Here is a 17,497-nt window from a genome sequence, read left to right as displayed (position 1 = left end):
TGACCTTTCCTGTGGTCCGTAACCTTTCCAGTCGATTAAATAAAAAAGTCTTGATTTAACCAACTTAGAGTCCAGGATATTCTTTACCTCGAATTCAGGTTCTCCATCTATTAGGATGGGGTCAGGTGGTTTGGCAAGTCTTGTCCCGGGTTGAACTGGTTTCAGAAGTGAAACATGAAAGACAGGATGGATCCGCATATTAGAGGGTAATTCCAACTTGACGGCCACCGGGTTGATAATGGCCTTAATAGTGTAAGGTCCCAAATACCTAGGATTAAAAGTCTGAGTTCCTTTTAGAGGTATGTGTTTTGTAGCCAGCCAAACTTGATCCCCAATCTGATATCGTGGAGCATCGCTTCTCTGTTGATCAGCATTTTTCTTATATTTCTCTTTCGCTTGTTTCAAATGTTCTGTTGCCTCCTTAAAGGCTTGGGTAATAGTAGAGTGTAAAGGGCTAACTGCAGGCATTTCTAAGTGCTGAGGCGAATCGAGTTCTGAGGTTCGAGGGTGATGTCCGTATATGGTATAGAAGGGGCTTTGTCCGGTTCCAGAATGTACTGAGTTATTGTATGCATATTCAGAAATCCATAAAATATCCTTCCAATTGCTTTCGGTCTGGTGCAGCATGCAACGTAGGTACTGTTCAAGGGTCTGGTTGGTCCTCTCCGTCTGACCATCGGTCTGGGGATGGTGACTGGTTGATAACCTCACGTTGATTTGCGCCAATTGACAACATTTCTTCCAAAATTGTGAAATGAATTGACTGCCTCGGTCAGAGACCAATACGGAAGGAAATCCGTGTATTCGAACAATGTTTTCGAGGAACACCTTGGCCAAAATTGAAGTGGAAGGTAATCCTTTTAAAGGAATAAAGTGGGCCATCTTGGAAAAAAGATCCACAATAACTAGGATGGTGTTAAATCCATTACATGGAGGTAGATCTGTAATAAAGTCTAAAGACAAGGTGTGCCATGGTGTAGGTGGAAAATCCAAAGGTTGTAAAAGGCCAGCAGGTTTTTTCTTCTGGCTTTTGTTTTGGGCGCAAATGCCACAAGACATCACAAATGAATTTACGTCTTTTCGCCAAGTGGGCCACCAGAACTGTCTCTTAATTTTCGCTTCAGTGTTTGCGATACCTGGGTGCCCTTCCATCAGGGTATCATGGTAATTGGAGATGACTAGTTCTTGTATTTCCTTGTGTGGTAGAAATAGTCATCCTTGATAGTAAGGTAGGTCATAGACGACTGAGTAGTCCGGGCCTTTCTTTACCAAGTCCTGCAGGGTTGCTGGATCGAAGAGTTGTTGGATTTTTGAATGAATATCTTCTAGTGTCTGTAGAGTAATTATGCCAAGAATTCTTTGCTCGGGAATTATTGGCACTGGTTCCGGGTTTGCATATGCTTCTCCCATCCCTATTCGGGATAAGGCACCTGCTTTGCCATTTTTGCAGGCTGGTCGATAAGTGATCACGAAATTGAATTCGGCAAAGAACAATGCCCATCAAAGTTGTCGCAATGATTGGGCTTTGGCTGTTTTTAAATACTGCAGGTTCCGGTGATCAGTGATTACGGTAATGGTATGCCTGGCACCAAGAAGGTAGTGCCGCCAAGCCTTGAAGGCGGATTTGATAGCTAATAGCTCTTTATCGGTAATCGCATAGTTTAACTCAGGTGCTGAGAACTTTCTGGACCAAAACGCTACTGGGTGAAGTTGACCGGTTTCAGGATCCTTCTGGGACAGGACAGCTCCCATGGCTAAACTGGATGCATCAGTTTCTTCTATGTATGGAAGCTCAGGGCGTGGATGCTTTAAGACAGGTGCTGATGTGAATTTCGCTTTCAGCTCTTGGAAGGCCTTTTCAGCCTCTTTGGTCCACAAGAAGCGTTTGTTTTTTCGCAAACGTGCTGTGATGGGGTGTACAACATGGGAGAAGTCCGGAATGAATCTGCGGTAGAAATTAGCAAATCCGAGCATGCTTTGTACCCCTTTGACTGAACTGGAGTCAGGATAAATCCAAGAAATTCAACTTCCGTAGCATGAAAAACAAATTTTTAATTTTGCATATAACCTGTGCTGGCGTAGTTTCTCAAGGACTGCACGCACGTGCTTAACATGGTCTGATTCTGAGGAGGAGTACACTAGAATATCATCTATGTATACGACGACACAGACGTCAATGAGTTCACGAAGGACATCGTTCATAAAATACTGGAAGGCTGCTGGTGCATTGCACAACCTGAAGGGCATCACCTGATATTCGAATAATCCGTACTTCGTGCGAAAGGCAGTCTTCCATTCGTCGCCTTTCTTGACACGTACCAGATGATATGCCCCTCGTAGATCTAATTTAGTGTAGATACAAGCATCCTTTACTTGGTCTAGTAATTCGGGGATCGGAGGCAATGGGTATCGGTTTTTTACCGTAATCTGATTTAATGCACGGTAATCTATGCACGTTCTAAGGTCACCTTCCTTTTTTGGCACGAAGAATAAAGCTGAGGATGCAGGAGACTTGGAAGGATGAATAAAGCCATTAGCAAGGTATTGGTCCAAGTATTGCCGTAGGTGAGGATTTTCAGGTTCCGTGAGGGCGTAGATTCTACTGCATGGGGGTTGTGCACCGGGTAGGAGGTCGATTTGACAATCGTATGATCTATGAGGAGGTACTGTATTGGCCTGTTCTTTTTGAAAAACATCCTGAAATTCTTGGTATTCCTGAGGTAACTGCACGATTGGGTTAACGACTGTAGCCAGGCCTTCGTTCAAAGTTTTCTCCGGGTAACAGGTGTTTGCACAATCCGGGAAGGTTATTCTCTTCTCTCGCCATTCTATACAAGGATTATGTGTTTCCAACCATGGCATCCCCAGTATTATCTGGAATTGTGGGGCTTTGATTAGATCAAACACAATAGTCTCTCGATGCCCATCTTGACTCAACAGTGTCATCTCTGTAGTGGAATGAGTTACAGGCCCTGAGGCAATCTCAGTTCCATCAACTGTGGTGATGACATCCGAAGTGGTCTTTTTGCAAAGAGGTAGATTTATCCTTGACACCAAGTCGTGGTCCATATAGTTTCCTACGGCCCCGCTATCTATGTATACCCTTACTGCGTGCATATGTGATGGCTGCCTCGGATCAAGTAGGACCATTGGGATGATCAGATGCGAGGTCTGAGTGTCCTTCTTTAAGCTCAGCAAGCGGACCTCTACGCTTGTCGGGCGTGGTCGTTTCCCGAATCAGGCTCTATGTGGCTTTTATCAGCAACTCCTACCACCTTCTTGGGTGGTTTTGTAGGGCAATCCTGTAGAAAATGTCCTGAGGTTCCACAGTACAGACACAACTGCATCTGTCGTCTTCTTTCTCTTTCCTTTTGAGTTAAGGGTCCTTTAACCCCCCCCCGATCTGCATAGGTTCAGATGCATCTGTTCCTTTGGGGGCAACATTGGGTTTAACCAATACCTGATTCTCGAACTTAGCTCGATCAGTCTTTCGGTTCTGAAGTCGGTGGTTTAGCTGGACCACTAAGTCTATAAATTCTGTGCAATCCTGAGGTGGGTTCACAACTTGATCCAAGACGTCTTTGAGTTCTCCCCAAAGTCCACGATGAAACAATGTAATTTATTTTTCCTCCGGCCACCCGGTTTCCACCACCAACCTATTGAAGGTTGCAATATAGGTTAGCAGATCCTGGTTACCCTGTCGTAAGGATAAAAGTTTGTTGTCCAGGGCTTGACCCTGTGAGTGTCTGGCGAATAGTTTTTCCATGCTCCTTTGAAAACCCTGAAAATCCCGGAGAAGAGGATCATCCTGGTTGACTAACGGAATGGACCAATCCGCTGCGCTGCCACTAAGATATGACAATACAAAGGCTACTTTGGCTTGGTCATTTGGAAAGGCTCCCGGTCTGCATAAAAAGTGCAAGCGGCATTGGTTCATAAACACGGCGAACCTTTTGGGGTCCCCAGCAAAGCGTTCGGGTGGAGCTAACGGAATATTTCCTGGTAAAACCACTTGCACAGGATTGATTGATGAAACGGGGGTTGGGTTTCCCCCATATCCAGGTAGGGGCGTTTGCCCAGCTTGGTTTTGCAGTAGCTGCCTAGCCAGATCATCAGTGCGCTCCTTTGAGACAATCAGTTCTCTCCTGAGGGCATTAATCTCTTGGCGAGCGGCATGTACTTCTGCCCTAAATTCCCCCAATAATTGGGCCAGTTGGTCGGTTTCCGAGGTTTCCATAACACCCGGGTGGGTATTTTTAGAAAGGCTTTGTGTTCTGTTACGCTCACCTGGACCCCACAGGGGTGTCGATCGGACCCGGACAGCTGCGGTCTCCATCAACGTTATGCGTAGTGCAGAGATGACTGTCTGGACTGGCCCACCTAGTCTTGTCTGCTGGACCCGAAGAAGTATTTTCCTGCAAGTGGAGACAGGGATTAGCCACCTGTGGGTTTTAGTGATGGCCTCCCAACAGTTCTCGCTCTCCCCCACTAATCACCTCCGATATCCCCTTAGTAACCTCACCTTATGTTTGTAAAAGATGAGCTCTCCATCCTGCGTGTCTTGCAGGGGCGTGTAGATACCAGTTACTTCACTGGTTTGAAGGCATTGGGAGAGTTCTGGTAAGCATTGACTCTGAAGTCCCAGGCGGGATTGGTAAGTATCAAGTTCAAAGAGTTCAATGTGCCTGATGTTCACTCTTGTCCCCTTCCTTCCTTAAGTTGCAACTGAGTTTGTGAGAAGAAGGTCTCGTAGCTGCTGCTGGCGTTCAGGTAAGAGTCTGTGTTACCCAACGCTGTCCGGTAACTATTACACGCGTTAACTTGTTGTTTTTCTCCCTCTTTACAGATGCGGCACATGAAGATATGGAGAATAATACAGCCGGTGGTAAATCAGGTAAGTCTATGGTGGTAAGAGGTATTTGTTGATTCTCTTGGCTCACCTTGTTATTCTTGTGCCCCTAGGTGCCGGAGTACGGCGAAGAAATGATGGAGACAGTGCCGGATCGAAAGATGCTGTGAGAACTGGTGAGTATGGCGCCGTGCTGGAGCTGGCGAAGCGACGCGTGCAGGACTGATGTACTTCCAGGTCGGGAGATGAAATGGATCCGGAATCAGGTGAGGAATTTGAAATAAGTTTGTTTTCTAACCTTGCCCTTTTCTTCCTCTTTATTCTAGGAGCTCCGGATTCGAGGCGGGCGTGGCAGAAGACTGGATGCTGGCTGCAGGCACGGTGAGAGTCACGCTGCTGGATGCAGAATAACATGGAGCATGTGCTGCTGTTCGGGCGTGGTTTAAATAGCCTCCAAAGTAGTCCCAGGAAAGAAGTTCCCCAGGACCACACCCGAGTAAAAAATAGTCCCTGTAGTAAAATAGTCCCATCCAGGCCTCACGTTGGCTTGGATTTATTTGCAGCATGGTCTGCATGAGGTAAGTAATGTCTATCAGCCTGGTGCCTATGGCGCCAGGACTGATATTTATTATGAGCCTGGTGCCTACGGCGCCAGGACTGAACCCAGACAGACCCTAGCTGGGGCTGCTGGGGTTTTTGTAAATGTCTGGATGCCTGCTCCCGGGGCTGATGGGCTTGATCCGGAAGCCCGGGGGTAGGCATCATCACAGTAACCTTCCTGGAGTGTGCACACACCTGTTACCTGGAAAAAACCTTGAACAAAAGCCTGGCCACAGTCGCTAATCCAGTCATGTAGTTACCTCAGAAATATCAAGAATTCCAGGATGTTTTCCAAAAAGAACAGGCAAACACCTTACCACCTCATAGATCATACAATTGTCAAATCGACCTCATACCCGCAGCACAACCTCCATGCAGTAGAATCTACGCCCTTACGGAACCCAAAAACCGTCACCTACGACAATACTTGGACCAATACCTTGCTAATGGCTTCATTCGTCCATCTAAGTCCCCTGCATCTTCAGCTTTATTCTTCGTGCCCAAAAAGGAAGGTGACCTCAGAACGTGCATAGACTACCGCACATTAAACCAGATCACGGTGAAGAACCGATATCCATTGCCTCTGATCCCCGAACTACTAGACCAAGTAAAGGATGCTTGCATCTACACTAAATTAGATCTCTGAGGGGCACATCATCTGGTACGTGTAAAGAAGGGCGACAAATGGAAGACTGCTTTTCGGACCAAGTACGGATTATTCGAATATCAGGTGATGCCCTTCTGGTTGTGCAATGCACCAGCAGCCTTCCTGTATTTTATGAACGATGTCCTTCGTGAACTCATTGATGTCTGTGTTGTCGTATACATAGACGATATTCTAGTGTACTCCTCCTCAGAATCAGACCATGTTAAGCACGTTCGTGCAGTCCTTGAGAAACTACTCCAGTACAAGTTATATGCAAAATTGGAAAAATGTGTTTTTCATGCTACAGAAGTTGAGTTCCTTGGATTTATCCTGACTCCAAAAGGAGTCCGAATGGACTCTCGAAAGGTGGATGCAATTCTCAAGTGGCCATCACCCAGTTCAGTTAAAGGGGTGCAAAGCATGCTTGGATTTGCTCATTTCTACCGCAGATTTATTCCCAACTTCTCATATGTTGTACACCCCATCACAGCACTTTTGTGAAAAACAAACGCTTCTTGTGGACCGAAGAGGCTGAAAAAGCCTTCCAAGAACTCAAATTGAAATTCACGTCAGCACCTGTCTTAAAGCATCCACGCCCCGAGCTCCCATACATAGTTGAAACCGATGCATCCACTTTAGCCATGGGGGCTGTCCTGTCCCAGAAGGATCCAGAAACCGGTCAACTTCATCCAGTAGCATTTTGGTCCAGAAAATTCTCGGCCCCCGAAATAAACTATGCGGTTACCGATAAAGAGTTGTTAGCCATCAAATCCGCCTTCAAGGCTTGGCGGCATTATCTTCTCGGTGCCAGGCATACCATTACTGTAATCACTGATCACAGGAACTTGCAGTATTTAAAAATAGCCAAGGCCCAATCATCGCGTCAACTTCGATGGGTCTTATTCCTTGCCGAATTCAATTTCGTGATCACTTACCGACCAGGTTGTAAGAATGGTAAGGCAGATGCTTTATCCCGAATCGGGATGGGAGAAGCATATTCAAACCCGGAACCGGTGCCTATAATTCCTGAACAAAACATTCTTGGGATAACTACTCTGCAGACCTTAGAAGATATTCATTTAAAGATCCAACAACTTTTCAATTCAGCAGCCCTGCGGGACTGGGTTAAAAAGGGCCAAGATTATTCAGTTGTCAATGACCTACCTTACTATCAAGGGCGTCTATTTCTACCACACAAGGAACTACAAGAACAAGTCATCTCCAATTACCATGAAGCTCTGATGGAAGGGCACCCAGGTATTGCAAAAACTGAAGCTAGAATTAAAAGACAATTCTGGTGGCCCACCTGGCGAAAAGATGTAAAGTCATTTGTACTGTCTTGTGGCATCTGCGCCCAGAACAAAAGCCAAAAGAAGAAACCAGCTGGTCTTTTACAACCTTTACATATTCCACCCACACCATGGCACACTTTGTCTTTAGACTTTATTACAGATCTACCGCCATGTAATGGATTCAACACCATTCTAGTTATTGTGGATCTTTTTTCCAAGATGGCCCACTTTATTCCTTTAAAAGGATTACCTTCTGCTTCAATCTTGGCCAAGGAATTTCTCGAAAATATTGTTCGAATACATGGATTTCCTTCCGTATTGATCTCTGACCGAGGTAGTCAGTTCATTTCACAATTTTGGCAGAAGTGTTGTCAATTGGCACAAATCGACGTAAGGTTATCAACCAGTCACCATCCCCAAACCGATGGTCAGACGGAGAGAACCAACAAGACTCTTGAACAATACCTACGTTGTATGCTTCACCAAACCGAAGGTAATTGGAAGGACATTTTATGGATTTCTGAATACGCATACAATAACTCTGTCCATTCAGGAACCGGACAAAGCCCCTTTTATACCATACATGGACATCATCCTCGAACCTCAGAACTCGATTCACGCCAGCATTTCGAAATGCCGGCAGTAACTCATCTGCATTCTGCTATTACACAAGCCTTTAAAGAGACAACAAAACATTTGAAACAAGCAAAAGAGAAATACAAGAAAAATGCTGATCAACATAGAAGTGAGACCCCACCATATCGAATCGGAGACCAAGTTTGGCTGGCTACAAGACATATTCCTCTGAAAGGAATTCGGACTTTTAATCCTAGATATTTGGGACCTTACACCATTAAGGCCATTATCAACCCGGTGGCCGTCAGATTAGAATTACCCTCTAATATGCGGATTCATACTGTCTTTCATGTTTCACTTCTCAAACCAGTTCAACCTGGGACAAGATTAACCAAACCACCTGACCCCATCCTAATAGATGGAGAACCTGAATTCGAGGTAAAAAACATTCTGGACTCTAAAATGGTTAAATCAAGACTTTTTTATTTAATCGACTGGAAGGGTTACAGACCACAAGAAAGGTCATGGGAACCTAGTGACCACGTTCATGCTCCTCGATTGGTGAAAAAATTCCATCGGGACTTCCCAGACAAGCCAGGGCCAAGGGGAAGAACAACTTTAGGAGGGGCCTTGGGGGGGAGTGCTGTCATGATGCCTTCCCCCGGGCATCCGGATCGAGTCCATCAGCCCCGGGAGCAGGTATCCAGATACTCATTAAAACCCCAACAGGCCCGGCTGGGGGATGTTTGGATTCAGTCCTGGCGCCATAGGCGCCAGGCTCATAGACTTTACTTACCTTATGCAGACCATGCTGCAAATGAGTCCAAGCCAACGTGAGGCCTGGATGGGACTATTTTATTACAGGGAGTATTTTTCACTCGGGTGTGGTTCTGGGGAACTTCTTACCTGGGACTACTTTGCAGGCTATTTAAACCACGCCCGAACAGCAGCCCATGATTTGCGTTATTCTGCAGCCAGCAGCGTGACGCTCACCGTGTCTGCAAGTCAGCATCCGGTCTTCTGCCACGCCCGCCTCGAATCCGGAGCTCCTAGACAAAAGGCAAAGAAAGGAGAAGAGGTTAGGTCACAGACATTATTTGATTCCTTACCTGATTCCGGACCCAGCACATCTCCGAGCCTGGAAAGGACATTATTTCAGCACACGTCGCTTCGCCAGCAGCAGCGCCGCTTTATACTCACCAGTCCACTGCATCTTTCGACTCGGCGCTGCCTCCATCATTTTCTTTGTCGAAACCCAGCACCTGGGGGGAAACAAAAGAATAACAAGGTGAGCCGAGAAAACCAACAAGGACAATCTCTTTGCCACCATAGGCTTACCTGCTTTACCACCGGAGGTATTATTCTTTAATTCGCCGCATCTTCCTATGCCGCACCTATAAAGGGAGAGAAAACAGCAAGTTAAACTCATGCAACTTTTACCGGACAGTGTTTAGTAATACAGACTCTTACCTGAACGCCATCAGCTGCCTCCAGGCAATATTCTTTTGGACCCAGCTGTAACCTAACGAGGGAATGGAACAAGAGTGAACATCGGACATATTGAACTCTTTGAACTTTATAGACACTGGAGTCAATATTCCTCCGGAACTCCTCCATTACCTTCAACCCAGTGAAGTAACTGGTATCTACGCGCCCCTGCATGCCATGCAGGATGGAGAGCTCATCATTTAAAAACATAAGGTGAGGTTACCAAAAGGGAATATCGGAGGTGATTAGTGGGGAGAACGAGAACTGTTGGAGAGCCATCACTAAAGTCCACGGGTGGCTAAATCCCTTTCTCCACTTGCAGGAGAATACTTCTACGAGTCCAGCAGACAAGATTAGGCGGGCCAGTCCAGACTGTCATCTCTTCACTACGCATCACATTGGTGGAGACCGCAGCTGTCCGGGTCCGATCGACGCCCCTGTGGGAACCAGGTGAGTGTAACACAAATAGCGAATGACACGGGTCATCCAGGATATGTATTCTACCGTTACTGATGTGGCAGGGACTGCCCCAATTTGTTTGCTCTAAATAAACTGTGATCCTGTGCTTCCAAAAACTTTACAACTGTTTTTGTGTTTTTTATAAATAAAATGTAACATGTTTCTCAGGCTGTGATCACACAATGAGGGTGGGGCGGTGACTGTTGTGGGACCGCCTTGCTAAAAGGCTGACCGGACCCCAGAGGGGGCGCTAGAGGGACAGCCTACATAGCGGGTTGCCCCTCTGGCCGCCCCACCCTGGGGTTGACCAAACTCCTCTCCTCCTCCTCCACTTGGTGGCGGAAGGGGCATCCCCCAGGGGCGACACATCCGGCTCGGGCGCCTGGGCGTGCTCATAAGGCGGGGGCTACAAGGGTTCAGTCACTTTTTTCGGCAGTCCCCCCACCTGAAATTCCCTCCCTCCCCCTTCATTAATGTACTAGCAACAGTTGTTGGATTCTTAAGTCAGATGAGTAAGAAAATGTCTCTGTTATTGGAAGTTGTTGTTAACTTTTGTTTTCAGTTAACGAGGTTAGGTGATGTATTACGGTGGTTATGTGTTCGCATGATCATATTTTAACTTTGTTTTCATTTTCATGTTGTTAACTCTCACTTTTTTCGCGCATCAGGTTCTAATTGCCTTTTTCTGTCACAGTCAGAGTGTCGGGCGGCCCTAGCCTGGATGAGATTTTGACGCTACGGCTTAGGCCATGAGCGGTTCAGGAATGGCCAGACTCAAGCCAAATCCAAGCGACGGGCACTGACTCCCCCTCAGGGACAGTTGAGACTCTGTCATCTGATGTCAGTGGTCCCGATAAATATACTGACTGGCAGTGCATAACCAGAAGTGTATGTCCGGTTTGTTGCCAATGGCAAACAGGGAATGACACGGGTCATCCTGGAAATGTATTCTATCTTTGCTGATGTGGCTGGGACAGCCCCAATTTGTTCGCTCCAAATAAACTGTGATCTTGTGTTTCCAAAAACCTTACAACCGTTTCTGTGTTTTTCATAAATAAAATGTTTCCCAGGCTGTGATCACACAATGGGGGGAGGGGCGGTCAATGGGGGATCGCCCTGCTATGTGTGTGTTTGAATGCCTGTTAGTGTGTCTTTGGTAGGAGGTGGGACGAGAGAAAGGCTTTTGGAGTGGAAGTGGGGGGCAGAGGAATGGGAGACAAGAGGGGCTGGACTTACACATAAACTCACCGGTGCCTCTTCACAGATGTCCTCAAGGTTAGAGGCCTATCAATTTGGTTCACCTTTGAGAGGTCACAGAGGGTCCTGGGCAGGAGGCTGCTGCCTGAATGTCACCTGCGCGGGTAGTCATGGCGAAGCTATTGACCTACAGGGACCGGGATGCGATATTGTAGGATGCCCGCCGTGTGGTAGCCTATAAAGTGTGCGGCATGCGCATATTAGTGTTCCCTGACTTCACCCAGGAGGTCCAAAAATAATGAAAATCTTATGACGCAGTGAGAAGAAGGCTGCATGATCTTGTGCTAAAATACATGATGATCTTCCGCGCAAAGTTGAAACTCTTGGTGGACGGCCACTCACTTTTCTTCCGACACCCAAATGATGTGTAGGACTGACTGGATTCTGAATTTGGAGATATGCCTGTGTCTGGGCTTGGGAGGAGTGGTGCACCAAGATAAGTGAGGGTGCCTATGGCCTGGTCAGTGCAGAGCCCAACTGGGGGCCCATCATCGGGGAAGGCCTGCATTGACACGGATGGAACTTTGGATCTGAGGGATGCACTGGTTCACAGGATATCCGAAGGGAGTCCGTAGTAGAAGGTGGTGGGGGGTAACCCTGAGTCCTGAGGAGCAGGAGAACAATGGTTGAGGACCACTAGGGGTGGGGGGGTACCGTTGGTCCTTTTGATGGTGGGATTGTTGACATGGTCTGTTTGAAATGTTGATCCTCCTGGGGCCTGGGGGAGCCAATAGGGGCTTGGTCAAAGGCTGAGTTGTGTGCAGCGAGCAGGGGGCTGGGAGGGAGGTTTTTGTGGGGGACATAGATGATTGGGGTGATTTCCCTGAGTCGGAGGGAGGCTCTCGTCTACAGTGTTCTACCCCCACCCTGTTGCCTGGCCTTTTAGTCAGTTATGGTGGTAGGTGGGGGGCCCTCAATCTGAGGACTAGTGGGTTGATTCTGTTGGGGGGATGGAGGCGTGTGGCCCGGGTTGGGGCTTGTGGGGGCAGGGTTGGGGTGTTGGGGGAAGTCTGGTTTGTTTCTTGATTCACACCCATCTACATTGGGGAGGAGGGGGTGGTTTGATGTGCTCGGGGCAGGCAGTGATGATCGACGGGGACTGGTTGGCATGGCTAGGTTGAAGCAGGTTAGTTGGAATGCATGGGGGATGAACAATGTCATTAAGAGGGGAAACATTTCATCCTACCTCACTCGGCACACCATAAATGTGGCAGTACTGCAAGAAACACCTATGGACAAGCAGGGGCTGCTGGGAGTGTAGAGGAGGTTGAAAGGGGTGGTGGTTGGTACTACCTTCTCCACTTATGCCAGAGGAGTTCTGGTGTGGATCAGTGAAGGTGGCATAGCCCTTGGTAGATAAGGAGGGATGGTATGTGGGGATCATGGGGGAGATGATGGGCACCTCAGCATTTTTGTTGGGAACCTACGCCTCTAATGTAGCACAAGCAGAGTTCTTTAACAACATGCAGGATTTATTGGTGCAATTTCGGGATGCCTGGATCCTGTGGCTCTGGGATTTCAATTGTGTGCTGGACGCATGCTGGATGTGGTTAGTGCGGTGGTCCGGCAGGTGAAGCCTTGGCAAGGATAGTGGGGGATCTTAACCTTAAGGATGCCTGGAGGGTGCTCCATGGGCGGGAGCATAGCTACTCTTATTTCTCATTGGTCATGGGTCCTACTCGCGGATAGACTATGCGTTAGTGACGGAGGAGAACATTTCCTAGGTGGGTTGAGTGGAGTACCTGGATTGGTCCTTATCGAATCACTCGCCCATAGTGGTGACCTTGGGGCGGAGGGACGTTTGTCCGCTCATTCCCAAGTGGAGGTTGGATACTTGGATGCTCAAAGACAGTGGCTTCAGGGCTTCCTTGCGGGATAGAATCCATTTTTTCTTGATAAGAACTGGGGTTTGAAGGTGCAGAGATCTACAGAGTGGGAAGAACTGAAGGTCTTTTTGAGGGGTAGTGTATGTCAGCGAGGGTGGAAGTTCTCTGGGTCCTTAGCCAGGAGGTGAAGAATCTTGAGCTGAAGGTGGCCCGGCTGGACCAGGATTGGGCCAGGGAGGAGAAGCAGGCAGAGGCCCTACATGAGGCGAAAGGGCAGCGTTGGGCGGCGAAGGATCAGCTGGCCATCCTGGGCTATGCTGGATATGTAGCTAGAAAGCAATCAGAGGAGATAAGGCTGGGAGGTTGCTGGCCTGGCTGGTCAGGAGGGACGCAGGGGACCAGGCACTGTGAAGGCATCCGGGGCCCGGACGGGTTGCTAACTATAGATGATGTAGGTATCTGTGCTGCATTTCAGGAGTTCTATCCCACTTTGTACAGAGAGAGGGGTGGGTTTGATGGTGACCAGGCGAGGCAGTGGCTGCGTAATGCAGATCTGCCCTCTGTAGACAAGCATATGAGGGAGCAGTGGGTGGGGACATTGATCTTCAGGGGGTGATTGGGACCCTTCACGCTCCCGATAGGGGAACAACGCCTGGCATAGACGGGATATCGGTGGAGTTATACAAGGAGTCCAGTGATATTCTGGCCCCAAAGTTACTTGAGGTCCTGTTAGAGGCTAGATCACATGGTGGATTCCCAGCATCCATGATTTGAGGCTCTGATAATAACTCTGTCTAAGGATGTTCGGGTCATAAACAAATGTGAGTCCTACCGTCCATTGTCCATGATAAATGTAGATGTTAAAATCATGTTTAAAATTCTAGCAGCCCGGTTGATGCCGGTTATGCACGCATTGGCCCACCCGACCAGACGGGATTCATTCCTGGGAGGTCCACAATGCATAACCTGAGACGGTTGCATTTGATTCTTGATAGGCACAGGTGTCCAGAGGAGAGGTTGGAGGTGATGAGCTTGGACTCCTACAAAGACTTTGATTCAGTCTCTTGGGAATTCGAATGTCTTGTCCAGGAAAATCTGGGGCTGGCTTTATTGACTGGGTTAAGCTGTTATATGTAGACTCTTCGTCTAGGATTCGGGTGAAGGGGGTTATCTCCTCTGCATGGAGGGCACGCAACAGGGCTACCCATTGTCCCCACTAATATTTGCACTGTTTATCGAGCCCCTGCGGAGAATGTATAGGCTTTGGCATGAGCATTTAAGGCTGTAGTTGGGGGAGGGGCTAGTCATTGCATATCTATGTACTCTGATGACGTGCTGCTGTATGTCTGGAATCTGCAGGCCAATTTGGGGCCCAGCATTGGCAACAGTGGAGGAGCTTGGTCAGTACTCGGGGCAGGTGGTCAATAAGTGGTGTATGCGCAGCCACCCAAAATGAGTGGGGCCTTAGCTCAGTTTGGGATGGTTGATGGGACACCTGGCTTTGGTAACACTGATTCTGTTATCGAGGCTGTTGTACGTGTTCCAGGTAATGCTGATGGTGCTGGGTAATGCCTGTTTCCGATCTCTGCATGCAACTCTCACCAGGTTACTTTGGAAGGAGACACCGCAGATCGCTCTAGCCACATTAAAACTGCCAGCAGGGACAGGGGGAATTGGGGCCCCTGATTTTAGGGCATACTATTGGGCTTCAATCCTGCAGCATATGATGGACTGGTTCGTCCAACCCCATGAGAACCGTACCACGGGATGAATAGAGAAGGAGATGGCACTGTGCTGCCTGATGGGATCTCTCACGGCTGGGGGATGGGAACGGCAGCTGCAGGGTCTCCTCTACCCGGTCTGCACGATTATCAAGGTGTGGGAACTTGCAAGGGCCAGTGATTTCCCTGTCTGTCGGTCATGCCCCTGGGCTGTAGCATGCTGCAAAGGGTGATGGCAGGGAGGGGGCTGGCACGTCTGGGGAGGGGGTACTCTAGACAATTTGTATGTGGAGGACAGGGCAATTGCATCAGCAGAATTCAGGAATGCTCATCCCTTAATTCGCCTGAACTCGCTGGAGTTTGCTATGCTAATGGCAAGAGTGAGAGCGGCCTGGGGAATAGGGGTTCCTGGAAAAGCCCTGTACTCGTGGGATGAACTTAACTCTTATGCAAGTGGTGGAAGGGGGGGGAATATGTGACTTGTGCAGTGGCTACATTGTCACAGGGTAGAGTTCAGGAAGAGGCTCTGGTTTAGGTCCCTCAAATAAGAGCTCAGGAAACATGCATTGTGCAAGATAGCAAGGTAGGAACCCTACTAATATCCATCCTGGTTCACTGTACTCTTATAGTAGACCTGGAGCAAAGGCTGTGAACAGCGATCAAAGGCAGGTCTATAGTGTATTGAGGGGAATGGGTAACAGGCTTTCAATGGGATTTTCAGGGGACCATCTGACGAGTGCGGTTGGATCAAGCATGCCAAGTGCTAGTAAATATGCCCATCGCCTTTTGTGTGAGTGTTTATTTATAGTGGAAAATCCTTATCTGTTGAACAGGACAGATGTGCTTACACTGTTCAAAGAGGTACCAAATCTGAGGGCCATATCCTCCTGTCATCAAATATGTGGAATTTCTGAATGACTATATGGTGGATGAAGTCGTGCTTAATGTGCGATCTAAAATTGTGTTCAATGTCATTTTGACAGAATAGGTGTCTCTCAGGTTAATGTGGTATGACATTAATACTTTCAAGAATGAAGTGCACAGGTTGTCATGCCCATTCAGGGATTCGGCTTTGCTGCCTGAATTTAGGGGGCTACAAGTCACTGTATGTGGCTCTAATTCAGGCATTAGAGGAGTTAGTATGGTAGATCAAAGCCAAGGGGCCCCTATGGAAAGCCGGGATTGGTCATGAGTCTCCAGTTCTTTACATCCACCTAGGTGGTATAGCATTGTAGGAGACGGTGGGCGTGGCCAGCGCTGATGGCGTAAAGACGTGACTGTGTGGAGCTCCCGTCCCGATCCTGGCCCAGATCCTTTACCCGACCTATATTCTCGACCCGATCAAGAGCCAAACTCACACCCAGGAGGGGGGAGCGACTCCGACCCCGCTCGGCGCTAGAACGAGGGGAATCGGAACCGGCGTTCCCGAAAACGCAGCTTTCGTACTGATGCCCCCGGGTGAAACAAGATGGCGGACGGCGGCGAGGCCTGACGGAGGGACGGACCGAGCTGGCAGCGAGGCAGTGGGGAGACAATCCATCGGGCGCCGCCTCCCCTGTCTCGGAGCGGAAAGACCAGACACCCTTGCACCTCCCTGCTCCTCGGGGGACGCCCCGCTGCTGGGGGCCCCCGAACACGCGAGAGAACCTCCGCATTGCCCAGGGGAGCGGACGGAGCCACATCCGCGGCTCCTGGATCGCCACGGAGGAGACACGGAGTGCGAACGGACCGCTGCCACCACGTGGGATACCCCGTCGGCGATCTGCCAGCCGCGAGGAGCTCCGTGTGTCGGGGCGGCGGAGACCTAAGCAGGCCCCTGTCACCGCGGCGAGCTACGCGGGTCCCTCCTCCTCTCACCCTGAATAGATAGCCGGGCGGCTGGGGAGTGAACAGTTCATGCACAGATGCACCGGTAAGCCTGTAGATCCTAACCCAGCGCTTGAGAGCCGGGACTCGCCTGTGCCATAGACGGCAGGGCCCAGAGGGGCTGCGGGATAGCGGCCCGGTGTGCCAGGGGATCGCAGAGCACCCCGTTGTCCTGCTGGGGGAATATTCTGTTTTGGGCCACATAATTACCTACACCCCCTTGTGCCCTCCGGCGCCGCCAAAGAATACCGCCGAACTTCACTGAAATACGCAGTTCTGTGTGGCTCACATTGTTTTTACACTGCCTAGGGACCGTTTGGGGGCTCATCCCTGCCGTCACAATACCAGGAAGGACAAATGTCTACTTCACGCAACAAGAACAGGGGTGCAACAATCATGGACTCGTTCTCAGGGGCTAAACCCAAACAGCCCAGCCAATATGAGATCCCCACGCAGACAGAACCCCCAACAACTGCTGCCGACCCCAGCAATGCCCAAGTGCTACAGGCTATCGCAGCACTCCAGACGTGCATGGAGACCAGGATAGATGAACTCAAGGTGGACATACAGCTAATCCGTCAAGACGCCCGCAACCTAGCGGAAAGAATAAACAAGGTGGAAATAAACCTACAGGACACCACAGACACTGCCAAGGACTTAAAGCAAAAAGTCATCACACTTGAGAGACAAGTGGCTCATCTTGAAGCGAGATCGGAGGAAGCAGAGGGGAGGGCTCGCCGCAATAACATCAGAGTCCTTGGCGTTCCGGAGGGGATGAAAGGTGCTGACCCCACAGAATTTATTGAGTCCTTACTAGTGCAGGAAGTCGGAGCTGGCAAGCTCACACAGGGCTTCTCCGTCGAGAGAGCCCACCGCGCCCTACAAAAGCGACCCCCTCCGGGATCACACCCTCGCCC

The sequence above is a fragment of the Ambystoma mexicanum genome, chromosome 5p (genome assembly GCF_040938575.1).
Source record: "Ambystoma mexicanum isolate Mex_15411 chromosome 5p, UKY_AmexF1_1, whole genome shotgun sequence".
Lineage (NCBI taxonomy): Eukaryota > Metazoa > Chordata > Amphibia > Caudata > Ambystomatidae > Ambystoma > Ambystoma mexicanum.
Note: the sequence above shows the minus strand (reverse complement) of the source record.